Source organism: Protopterus annectens, chromosome 6.part1, assembly GCF_019279795.1.
Source record: "Protopterus annectens isolate FY-2018-M chromosome 6.part1, PAN1.0, whole genome shotgun sequence".
Lineage (NCBI taxonomy): Eukaryota > Metazoa > Chordata > Ceratodontiformes > Protopteridae > Protopterus > Protopterus annectens.
Window position 1 is genome coordinate 315,232,401 of NC_056738.1, and position 11,227 is coordinate 315,243,627.

General features: G+C 36.2%; 1 protein-coding gene across 1 annotated transcript in view; it reads right to left on the reverse strand.

The window, feature by feature from the left end:
* The window catches only part of FERMT3 (FERM domain containing kindlin 3), a 577,997-nt gene extending 567,481 nt beyond the window's left edge, over positions 1 to 10,516 (reverse strand). The window contains exon 1 of the mRNA XM_044075734.1: positions 10,381 to 10,516. The gene's annotated coding sequence lies outside the window, so the exon portion shown is untranslated. The remainder of the gene's footprint in view (positions 1 to 10,380) is intronic.
* Positions 10,517 to 11,227: the final 711 nt, after the last annotated feature.

An 11,227-nucleotide genomic window follows, 5' to 3' on the forward strand; every position in this document is an offset into this window, starting at 1 on the left:
ACTTTAAATGCTGTCTCAATGGTATGTGGTACAGTAGTATTAGTAATTGTCTGTGGCATTACTGTGCCTCTTTCAGTACATATGCTAGCATTGTTTTGGCATTCACCTCTATTGCGCACAGTTTTATTCAATAATCATAACTGCAATCATGATTCATAAGTCCTACAGTAGCCATAAATACTGCAGAATGACCACTACAAGATGTTTAGTCCTTTGTGGGTTGGCAGAAATCAGGTAAAGTACCTTGTGCTTTCCAGTACAGAATCTGTGGAGACACGTCAGCTCAGTGTTTTATAATTCTTTCATCTCTGCTGTGTTTATTTTGTCCTCTCAGTACTGTACCCACAATGTTGTTGTAATTCCCTTTGTCATTTCAGAGGAGAACACCCTGTGGAAGGCAGGGCTGACAAAGGAGCTGTGCAGTTTACTTGTCGCAAGTATCATCCTTTAGGATATTGTTCCGTTAACCACAGCAGTCCCTTTCAACGGGATTACTTCTTCTTTAGCATTCTTCCCATCATTCCTGCACTGGACAATTTGCCTATCTGCCTCCTGTGAGGAAATGTGTCAGAAGTCTTAGCAAAATCTTGGAGCACTGCATGCATCCATGGCGAAAAATATGTCTAACTACTGTAATTCTATCCAGTTATAGAAATGTATGAGGTTGGCGTGGCACCATCTCTTTTCAGAGAAAGCATGCTGGTTACTCTTTTTTGCAGGTAGTTGGCTCCTGGGTATTTCACAGGGTGGTTACTTAGAATTTCCCTCATTAACTTCCTAGCCACTGACATCAGGTTCACTAGTGTATAACTGTTAGGGTCTTAAGCTCTATCATGGGTAATGGTACCATCACTGCAACCCCATACCACCTAGTGGCTTCTTGAACAGCTCTGGTAAGACCTTAAAGATCTACAAACTTCACACAGATAGCAGTGGGGCCAGAATTACACTGATTGAGGCAATTTTATGATATAAATTTCAGAGAGCATCACAACAGTATTTCAATTTCTTTAATTGTATTTGCTAACCAGGGTTAAGCACTGATCTCCATGGACCTTTTTCAGACTCAGCCTGGGAGTGCAGTCTGATTTAGTGACTTGCTCAGAGTTGCACATTTAGACAATCAAACCCAGGACCACAGGACCACAGAGGAGAGCTCATTAGCAGCTCCTTAACTTACTCTGCACCAACTGCTAGACATGGCAAAGGAGCAGAAAAGCAACCTGATATTTAACATTCATGCAAAATCTAGGAATGGGAACAGAACAGATGAGGAATGATCATGAATACTGTTTAGTGAATGTCTGATCAGAGGTAAAGGGTGTGCAACTGATGGGAAACATAACTAAACAAATGAGTAAGCAGTGGATTGCCACTGATATCAGCAGAGGATTCACACATTTTAGTTATGTACCTGTCACTATCATACTTTACATGGAGAGATACTATCTATCTACCATTTATATCACATGCCCTTCTATCTTTCTGTCATGTACTGGTGAAGGTCAGAATGAGTACTGTTGGAATAGTCTCAGTAGGCAGACGTTTCAGAATCTATTACTTGTAGCTTTGTTCTCAGATATATAACAGATAGTTGTAGTAATTAAGACCATTGCAAATGTGGAGAAACAGAATATGCACATTGCTATGTATAACAACTCAGAAAAGAGAGATGGCAGCCATTAATACACATTTTTCTATGTAGGACCACTCAGGAAAAGATTTTTGGCAGAAACTAATATGCATTTTTCTATGTAGGACCTTTCAGGAAAGGAGGTTGGCAATAATTAATAAATACTTTGCAAGGTAGGACCACTCAGAAACGTGTTTTGAAAGTAACTGTTACACATTTTGCTATTTAGCACCACCCTGAAAGGAGAGTTGGCAGTAACAATATGAATTTTTGTATGAAGGATCACTCAGGAAAGTGGGTTGGCAGTAAACAATATATATTTTGTTATGTAGGACTACTCAGCAAAGGGGGTTAGTTAGCAGTAACTAATATGTATTTTCTATGTAAGATCACTCAGGAAAGGAAGTTCATAATAATTACTAAATAGTTTGCTATGTCGGACCATACATAAAAGGGTTTTGGCAGTAACTGTTACACATTTTGTTATATAGCACCACCCAGAAAAAGATTTGGAAGTAACTAATATGCACTTTTATATGTAGAGTCACTCAAGAAAGGGGATTGGTGTTAACTAATACAAATGTAGTTATGTACGACCAGTTAGAAAAGGGAATTGGCATTAATTAGCAGCAAGGCAAACAATTAGTGCTTGGACCAGATGAAAATACTGCAGCACTGTCAAAAATAAAGCTGCTTGTCAATTTGGAAAAAAAATGTAAATTGCATTGTTACGGATAGTAGGAATGGGTAAACAAAGGAAATTGATTTAGTTCATGTGAACACAGCAAGAATGATGACAGGCTTAAGAAAAGTGGGAGGTTGAAGCTGATGAAAAGTGTAGAGGGATGCATGAGTGGCATCTGAAACAGAGAAGACTGTGGCACACCAAAGGAAACAGTATTTTTCACAGAGATAGAGAGCTGCAGGGTATGGGAATGTGCATCTGGTGGAAGTGACGTACATTACATGATTATAAAGTTGCTGAAAACCATAGTTTTACAGGCACCAGGAAGAAAACCAACATTGTTATTTTTTTGTAAATATTAGACTCTTGACACATAGTTACTTTGATAGTGATGTTACTTTGTGGTGACAAGGACAAACTGGTTAGAGGAAGAAGAAATATCAGCTACAATACAAAAGCACAGTGTCATAAGCAGGTACAGAGTTCATTACTGCGCAACAGTTAGAATCAACAGGTAAGTGTGGACTGAATATTTTACAGTATTAAAAAGGTTAAAGGTCTGTGTTACCATAGAGTGATACAGCTCTGACTGTGTCCCTGGTAATGGCAGTAAACTGGGAAAATAAGAACAAGCTAAGAACTGAGATAAAAGGGAAAGTAGTGGAACAGGTTAACAGTTTCAGGTGTCTGGGAGGGATGGCTGAGGAGAAGAGAAGTCTACATGAAGAGGTCAAAGCTTGAATCAGAGGGCTGCAGACAACTGGCATAGAGTGTCAGAAATAGTATATGACAGAAGAATGTCAAAGAAGCTGAAAAGTAAGATGTACAAAACAGTGGTGAAACCAGTACTACTGTATGGTGCAGAAACACGGAAACCTGGGCAGTCAAGACAGAGCAGATGAGAAAGCTAGAACTGATGGAAATGAAGTGCCTGAGAAGGACAGAGGTTATGTTACAAGGACATGAGGATGGAGAAAGTTGTTAATGTTAATAATAACATTTCCCTGTTATGGTTGCAGTTGTTGTAAAGATGTCATTAGTTTTACTTTATTTTTGCATCCGGTAACAGGAAGAACTTTTGAGTTTTGTTGCTATGCTACCTGTAACACATCTTAGTTGCTTACTTAGCTATGTGTACACATCCTTTTATGTTGGAAAATACAGTTGTAAGTTTAGAGAACGGATTATAGAGCATAAATCTGACATAAGAAGAGGTATTCTAACAAATGCATTAGTAAAGCATGTTGTGGAGAATGGTTCCACTCATCAGTTTAGATTCAGGCTTAATAGTGTGGTATATAAAAATATTAGAGGGGCGATATTAATAATATTTTGGAAAATAATTAATATTCTTGGATACTGAGACTAAAAGCAGATACACCACCAGGGTTAAATAATATAGTCAGTCTGAAACTTGTTTTATATAAGAAACAAATGTGTTTACTTTAGTTTTTAATTAATTACTGGTTTTAATTTACAATATCTATTTTTTATTGATTGGCTGTGTCACATGATACACTTTTTAAATTAATTACTGGTTTTAATTTACAATATCTATTTTTTATTGATTGGCTGTGTCACATGATACACTATATTTTAATATAAATTGTATGTGTACCAGCAATAATTCATAGTGTTTGAGATTTTGTTTTCTACAGAATTATGTGGCTTTGGTGTATGTATGCTGAGTGTGGTTCCAAGGGACTTTTGCACCTGCAAAAATAAATAAATAAAAACTGTTGCTTCTATTGAGCTGAAAGCAAAACTTCTGGTTGAAACTTCAATAACTTTAGTCTTGGCATAAAGCCAGGGAAGCCTTGCAATGCCATGTTATATGACATTTAAGAATGATTTAAGTCATAACAGTCAGAGTCATGGACAATGCAATGCATGAGTGCTATAAAACCATGAATGTGCATAAGCCACTAGCTTACAAAAGCTTGTAGAAATGATTGTCTTAAAGTGGCAAATTAAGCCACGCAGGCAATGGACATCAAGAAACAAGGCGAGGCACTACTTAATTTATATCATGAGTCAATCTTTTCCTCTTGAGTGGGTGCAGGGTGTCTGCTTGCATTGCTTAACCTAGCAGCTTTGGTCACTTTATCTTTCTCAATAAAGGCAGAATGACAATGCAGCACCTCTCAGTGGAAAATGGAAAACCAGCAGCAGGGATGGTATGATTATTCAAAGTTGATAAAGTTTCTGAGGTCAGAACAGGGTCACAAGCAAGCCAACCTACCTGTGGTATCTTTTTAAGATCAGCACCTTTAAGGATGGAAAGGAAAGGCTCAATAGAAAATCCTCAGTTGTACATTAATATAACGCATCACTTTCTGACTCCCAAGTTATACATTAATATAACGCATCACTTTCTGACTCCCAAGTTATACATTAATATAACGCATCACTTTCTGACTCCCAAGTTATACATTAATATAACGCATCACTTTCTGACTCCCAAGTTATACATTAATATAACGCATCACTTTCTGACTCCCAAGTTATACATTAATATAACGCATCACTTTCTGACTCCCAAGTTATACATTAATATAACGCATCACTTTCTGACTCCCAAGTTATACATTAATATAACGCATCACTTTCTGACTCCCAAGTTATACATTAATATAACGCATCACTTTCTGACTCCCAAGTTATACATTAATATAACGCATCACTTTCTGACTCCCAAGTTATACATTAATATAACGCATCACTTTCTGACTCCCAAGTTATACATTAATATAACGCATCACTTTCTGACTCCCAAGTTATACATTAATATAACGCATCACTTTCTGACTCCCAAGTTATACATTAATATAACGCATCACTTTCTGACTCCCAAGTTATACATTAATATAACGCATCACTTTCTGACTCCCAAGTTATACATTAATATAACGCATCGCTTTCTGACTCCCAAGTTATACATTAATATAACGCATCACTTTCTGACTCCCAAGTTAACACTCGGGGTGCAGTATTTTGAACCAATGGGTACTGGAAATTCAGGATCTAGGCATCATAAGTCAGCTAGGCAAAGTACAACTTAATAGATTAAAACATCATAACTGGAGTGAAATTACCATTAAGTGTCAAACAAAGGCAGCAAAGTCGTCACAATCTCATGATGTGAACTGAGGCTAGATTTCATTTGTCCAGAGAACAAAGTAATGACAGCGTGACAGAAGCTAAAATAGAGCAATAAAGTTGAAACTTTCATACAAATTACAATGTGATTCCATAATTGGAGGGGGAGTTAGAGAACTGGAAGCACTGCAAGTAAATATACCAAGAAAAGCAACAACATGAATCACTTGTTGTGGAATTAAGCAATACATCATGAGGTATAGATAATGTATCAAGAGCTGAGTATGATTTTCTTGAAGTACAGATTAAAGTGGTACCAATGTAATACTTTGAAAAGGTTGACTAAGGCAAAGAAAAGTAGTTAATGGTAAATAAACTGCAGTATGTTCAGAGGCACTACACAGCACCATGGGCCCTAGCTTACAATGAGCCACAGTGAAGTGTATCCACTAGACAAACAGTGACTGCACACCCTTACTTTTAAAAGACTGAGCAGCTCTTTCTGCCAGTCCCTAAGTTATCTCCATATAAAATCCTCACCCTACTCTCTCAGAAGTCAAGGCAGCAACACCATGACTTTAGTCTGCCCCTATTGTTTATGCCTAGCCACAGGTAAAAAGTCAAAGTCCTTCAGTAAAATTGTTCCACCTAATTGGAATCATCTCCCAGCGCAACACCAGTAACTTACTGAGTACTCACAGTTTAGGAACGAACTAGCAGTACACCCCAAAGACACATACAAATGTCAAATGTACCAGTTTTATAGACAATGAATAATCTACACCTCTCAGGTATGCTCCTCCATCTTGTTCCTGTATTTGCACACAAGCCATAACTCCTAAAGATTCTTATCATAAAACAGAGGGACTTTGCTCTATTGTAAATATGTACATTTAACTTAGAAGTTATCTTCCTTTAGTGGCACACTAACATATTCTGCTACCATCAGTTAATGGCTGTCCTCCTCTACTAATCACTAACTCGTTTTCTACTTTACTTGTTTCTTTCATAACTTTCTGCCTTCTCTCTCTCTTTCTCCTCAGTTCTCAATCCATACATCTCTTTCATCTTCTTACTCCAATTTCTCTAAAGCAAAAATTTTTCTGTACAGGTCAGGTATGACTGTAATTTCATGAATCCTTGGTACTTGAAATGGTTTTAAATCGTTGAACAACAGGAGATTTTAGTCTGTATAAAAGTTGTAACCAAATTTTGTGAAGTTATGTAATTTCTGAAATATTGTTTTAATTGTTTGCATGTACTTCTGTGCCTTCTGCACCTAGGCTGTGACTGAAAAGGGCCCAGTCCCCACATCCATTAAACAAAGAATAACAATGGTAAGGAAACTCTTCTATGAGAAAAATATAAAGGTAAGAAAATGTAAAATAGTTCACAAATGAAAACGTGGAAGACAATATTGAAAAAGGAAACTTACTTTAAAAAGCAAAACATTAAGAGAAAACCAAATAGCACAAAATGCATTTGACAGTTAGAAGCAAAATAAGAGTGAATCATATGTTTCCTGTACTCACATTATCTATTTCATTGTTAAAAGGAACTAGATTCTAGCCTGGTAAGCAACAGCATAAGGTAGGAATCAATTCTGGATGGGAAACCAGTCTGTCACAAGAAACATGCACACTCACAGACTTTGGGTCAGTTTTGAACATCACCTATTTACCTGCCATCATTCTTATTAAAAATCCACATAGAAAAAGTGAGCACACTCTGCAGGGAAGCTATCCTCATAAGGAACCAAACCACTAAGTGCTGTAATACTTAAACACTGACCCCACCACCGTGCTACCTTTCAATGTCAAAAGATATATAGGGATACAGACAGAGGAGGAAATACAGAATGAAAGAAAAACAAGTTGGCTCTAAAGAGTAAACTTCTTGACCAACTGTGTTTAGATCATAGGGTACGAATAGGTTAACCAGACAAAATGAGTCATGTTTGACAGCTCAGTCCAACAAAATATCGAGACAGCAAAGAAATATCTGCTTCAAAATGAGACTGGGAATAACAACATAGACCAGTAAAGGAGACCCCACAGTTGCTCACCCAAGTAAAAAAAATATGACTCAACATTCCAAAAATAAATGCTGTAGAAGTAACATGAGCCCCAGTCAACAGGTTAATTGTTTCAGTTACACTAGCAGCTGTAGGTTAGCAAGGCAAAAGAAAACACTTTTGAAAGTCCAACAATCACTTTCCTTTCCTTTTCTGTAATACACTAAATAGTATACACATTCTCACATAGAGAGGTATGGTTCATCTTTGTATGAAATCTAAGCAAACAGAATTGACCACCATAAATATTTGCAAAGTATATGAAGAGATACTGTTGAGGTGTGATGTTTCTGATAGTGCCACAGATTAACTTATGTAATAAAATAGTGTGGTAAGCAGAAACCGGTTTGGTGCTTATCTAACTTAATTTCTACTCATGCCTGGCTCTGAACAGCACAGTGGGAGCAGAAAGCCTTGCTAAATCGATGGTACAGTAAGTGTCTGTTGCGGCATTCACCTATGACTTTGGTTAAGCGAACATCACCAAGGCTTAGCGGATAAGGCTTTAATTTCTCAAACCAGTTTTGTTAGCTCCCCTGTACATTCCTACCATGCAGAATGCTCAAAAGGGCCTCAGGAGGCAGATTCCTCCAGCTTTACCCATTACAGCGGTGTTACACATATTGTTAGAACAATAATTCTTCACCCACTACATAACCCCTCAACACATATTTGTCCTTCTCTCTATAACAAAACAAGATAAAGACATAAAACTTGGGGTCAATGTCTCTAAAAACTAACGCATATCCTTAAAAATTATCTGTAGTCATTCAGAAAGTTAACATAAGAGAAGAACAAAATGGTACTCATTTTTTAACAAATTTGTTATCTGCCATGTTTAAAGGCATTTAATTAATTTCAGTACCTAACCAAATATTTTTTTCATCAGTTCCTGGAATAAATTCTCATTCCTAAAATTACTAAACATTTTATCTTCCATATTATTGCAGAACTATGCCTACTACCTTTCATATGATTTTTTTGGAAAATTAGATTGGATGAAATCTGCTAAAAAAAGAATAGTAACATGGGGAAACAGCTCTGTAGTCACGTTCTTGAAGACCCTGCACTATACTACACTTGATTTTCTAAGATATAATTTATCCTTAAAGATTCATATTCCTGTCATGCCATTTCACTAATGGATACTGGCTATCTCGATTTAAGTGCATCTCTAATAGCATTCTGCATGTCATTTCAAGCACGAGTTCTCTGTCTTCCCTAGTGAACAGAAAGAGAAGTAACCAGTAGGGATGATTGTTCCTTATTCCACTGTTTCTGACACCCTTCCTGTAACAGTGTCACTTACAGTTTCCGTTTACCAAAAATAACAAAATAAGTAAAGTCCTAATACAAGTCCTTTTATATTAGTCACTTTGATAGTTAGTTCTTCTACTTTGACCACTATTTATCATGATACCCATGCAACAAACTTAAAATGTTTTAATAGCTAAAACAAAGCATTGTATATGCCAAAATCTGAATGATAATATATAAATTATTGAAGCAAGGCTGGGGCCACAGCCCCACTTGTCTAGAAGTGTATGTCTAAGGCTAGGCGAAACTAGAAATATCATGGTAATTTTTCAACAGCCCATCAAAAATCATGGTACATGAAACGGAATGCAACAGTAATCCCAGAATTACAGCGAGGTATCAGATTATGTAATTGCCTTTGCTCAGGAATTTCCCTAGAATTTTTAATCATGTTTTGGCATTGATGACCACTTCTGAAAACAAAGATTAATCTGTTATCCTGCACCAACTCCTTGGCTGTGAATATATTTTTGACCTCTTTTCTGATAGTTCCAAAAATATTGTTTTGTTTGATGTCTACTGGTAATTAGCAACATGTAGTAAATAATAAAGTTAATTAATTGCAGCTATTTATATGCCGATATAGAAAACTTCTCAGACTACTATGCACATTACTTTGGGTCAAGAGAAACATGCTCAACTGTTTTCATTATACACAACCACTAGCTTTTGCTCAAACGAGTAAGACCCATACTTCTCAACTGTACAGATTTTTGCAGAATGTCCAGATTTTTGTGTCATATTTCTGTTTAGTTTTTCATAAAACTGTGGTTTTCTGGCAAATTAGTGGCAAATCATTGAAGACTGAAGTTAGAAAATAATGACAAACATTTGAGTTTCAGACTTCATGCCCTTCAGAAAATTCATGCTAATGCAAAACCTGATATTCTATAAATTTCCTGTTTGTAAGAGCAATATTTAAAAATTATCCCTATTTTTGGGCCTTTGTCCCACTTTTATTAATGGCTTTGTCCAGATTTCTTTCTCTAAGAGGTTGAGAGGTATGAGACAGACCGTGAATGATAACCCAGACTGCAATAAACCTTTCTCTTTCAAGTGGATTCTAGTGCTGGTTAACAAGTGTAATACTTAGATGAGTACTTATTGTACTATTTAACAATTATACTAATCTATAAAGAAAAACTAGTTTATGCTGGTGTGACAATGGCAGTAGGGTTACTACCTTAAATAAAATGGATCTAGTTATGTGTACTTCCAACTTCATTAAAATAAACCCGATGCTTAAGTACAGATGTTTTAACAAAGTTTCCCCAGTGTCAAAAGTACACTGGACAAACTCAGTGCAACAAATGGATGTCCGATTGTCATATGAAATAAGTTCTGATTAAGTAAGAGTAGGGAAAGATGATGTTGCTGCTAATATATACTTTATGGAGAGTCTAAATATAACCCACCAATCACAAATAATGACAGCAGAAGCATACCAAAAATGGCTGATCAACCGTTATAAGGAACTCAACATATTTTTAAAACATAGCATTATATGCATAAGCATATTGTATGAAATCATCTGAACCCATTTTACTTATATTGCTCATGAAATGCTCTTACCTTTCCTTAGGAATTGTTCTGTTCTCTGTACTGCTGTATGAAACTAGCTGCAGAATTGCTTGTCTTTTTTCAAGTGGTAAGCTCTCTGTTATGTTACAACTTGATGTAGTTCCGTCTTCTCTTCGTTCTTTTTTATGGCAATTGCATAAAAGGGCGTTTCCTTCTTATCTGCTTCCTCTGAGTAACATGCTGTTCATTGTGCCCTCCAGAAACACCTTTTTATTCATGCTGCAGAGAGAAAATGCAGCGAGTGTAATCAGCATATTACCTCTAACAGGATTACTCTTGGTTTGGCTAACAAAGATAGTAACAATAAATTACAACAAATTTGCTCTTTGTTAGTATGTTATACCTTTAATATGATCAGTAAAATGTTTGTAGTCAAAGTACCATATAATAGAGATTGCAGCAATCTGATGAGCTATAAAGAAAACTGTACATTTTATAGGAATACTCAGGATTGGAATATTTGGAAATGCTTATTCATTTATATATGATAAACCTGTTTTAATAGTCTTTGCAACCTGAGATGTACACATACATACATAAAATGTATGAATCGTACATTTCTGAAAAAATAAAACCAAAACTGAAACACAAACAAAGTGCCCAAACGAGTCCGAGATTCAAAGGAATGTGCCCAAACGAGTCCGAGATTCAAAGGAATGCGCCCAAATGAGTCCGAGATTTGGGCACTTTGTTTGTGAATCGTACATTTTGTATGATCAGGGACAGATTTAGGGTTATTAAGAAATTAAATCCCATTTTTTCATGAGCTAAAATTCCACTTGTGATCACTATGTGTAACTTCTGGTCATTACTTGTTATTATTTTTTTAATTCATTTA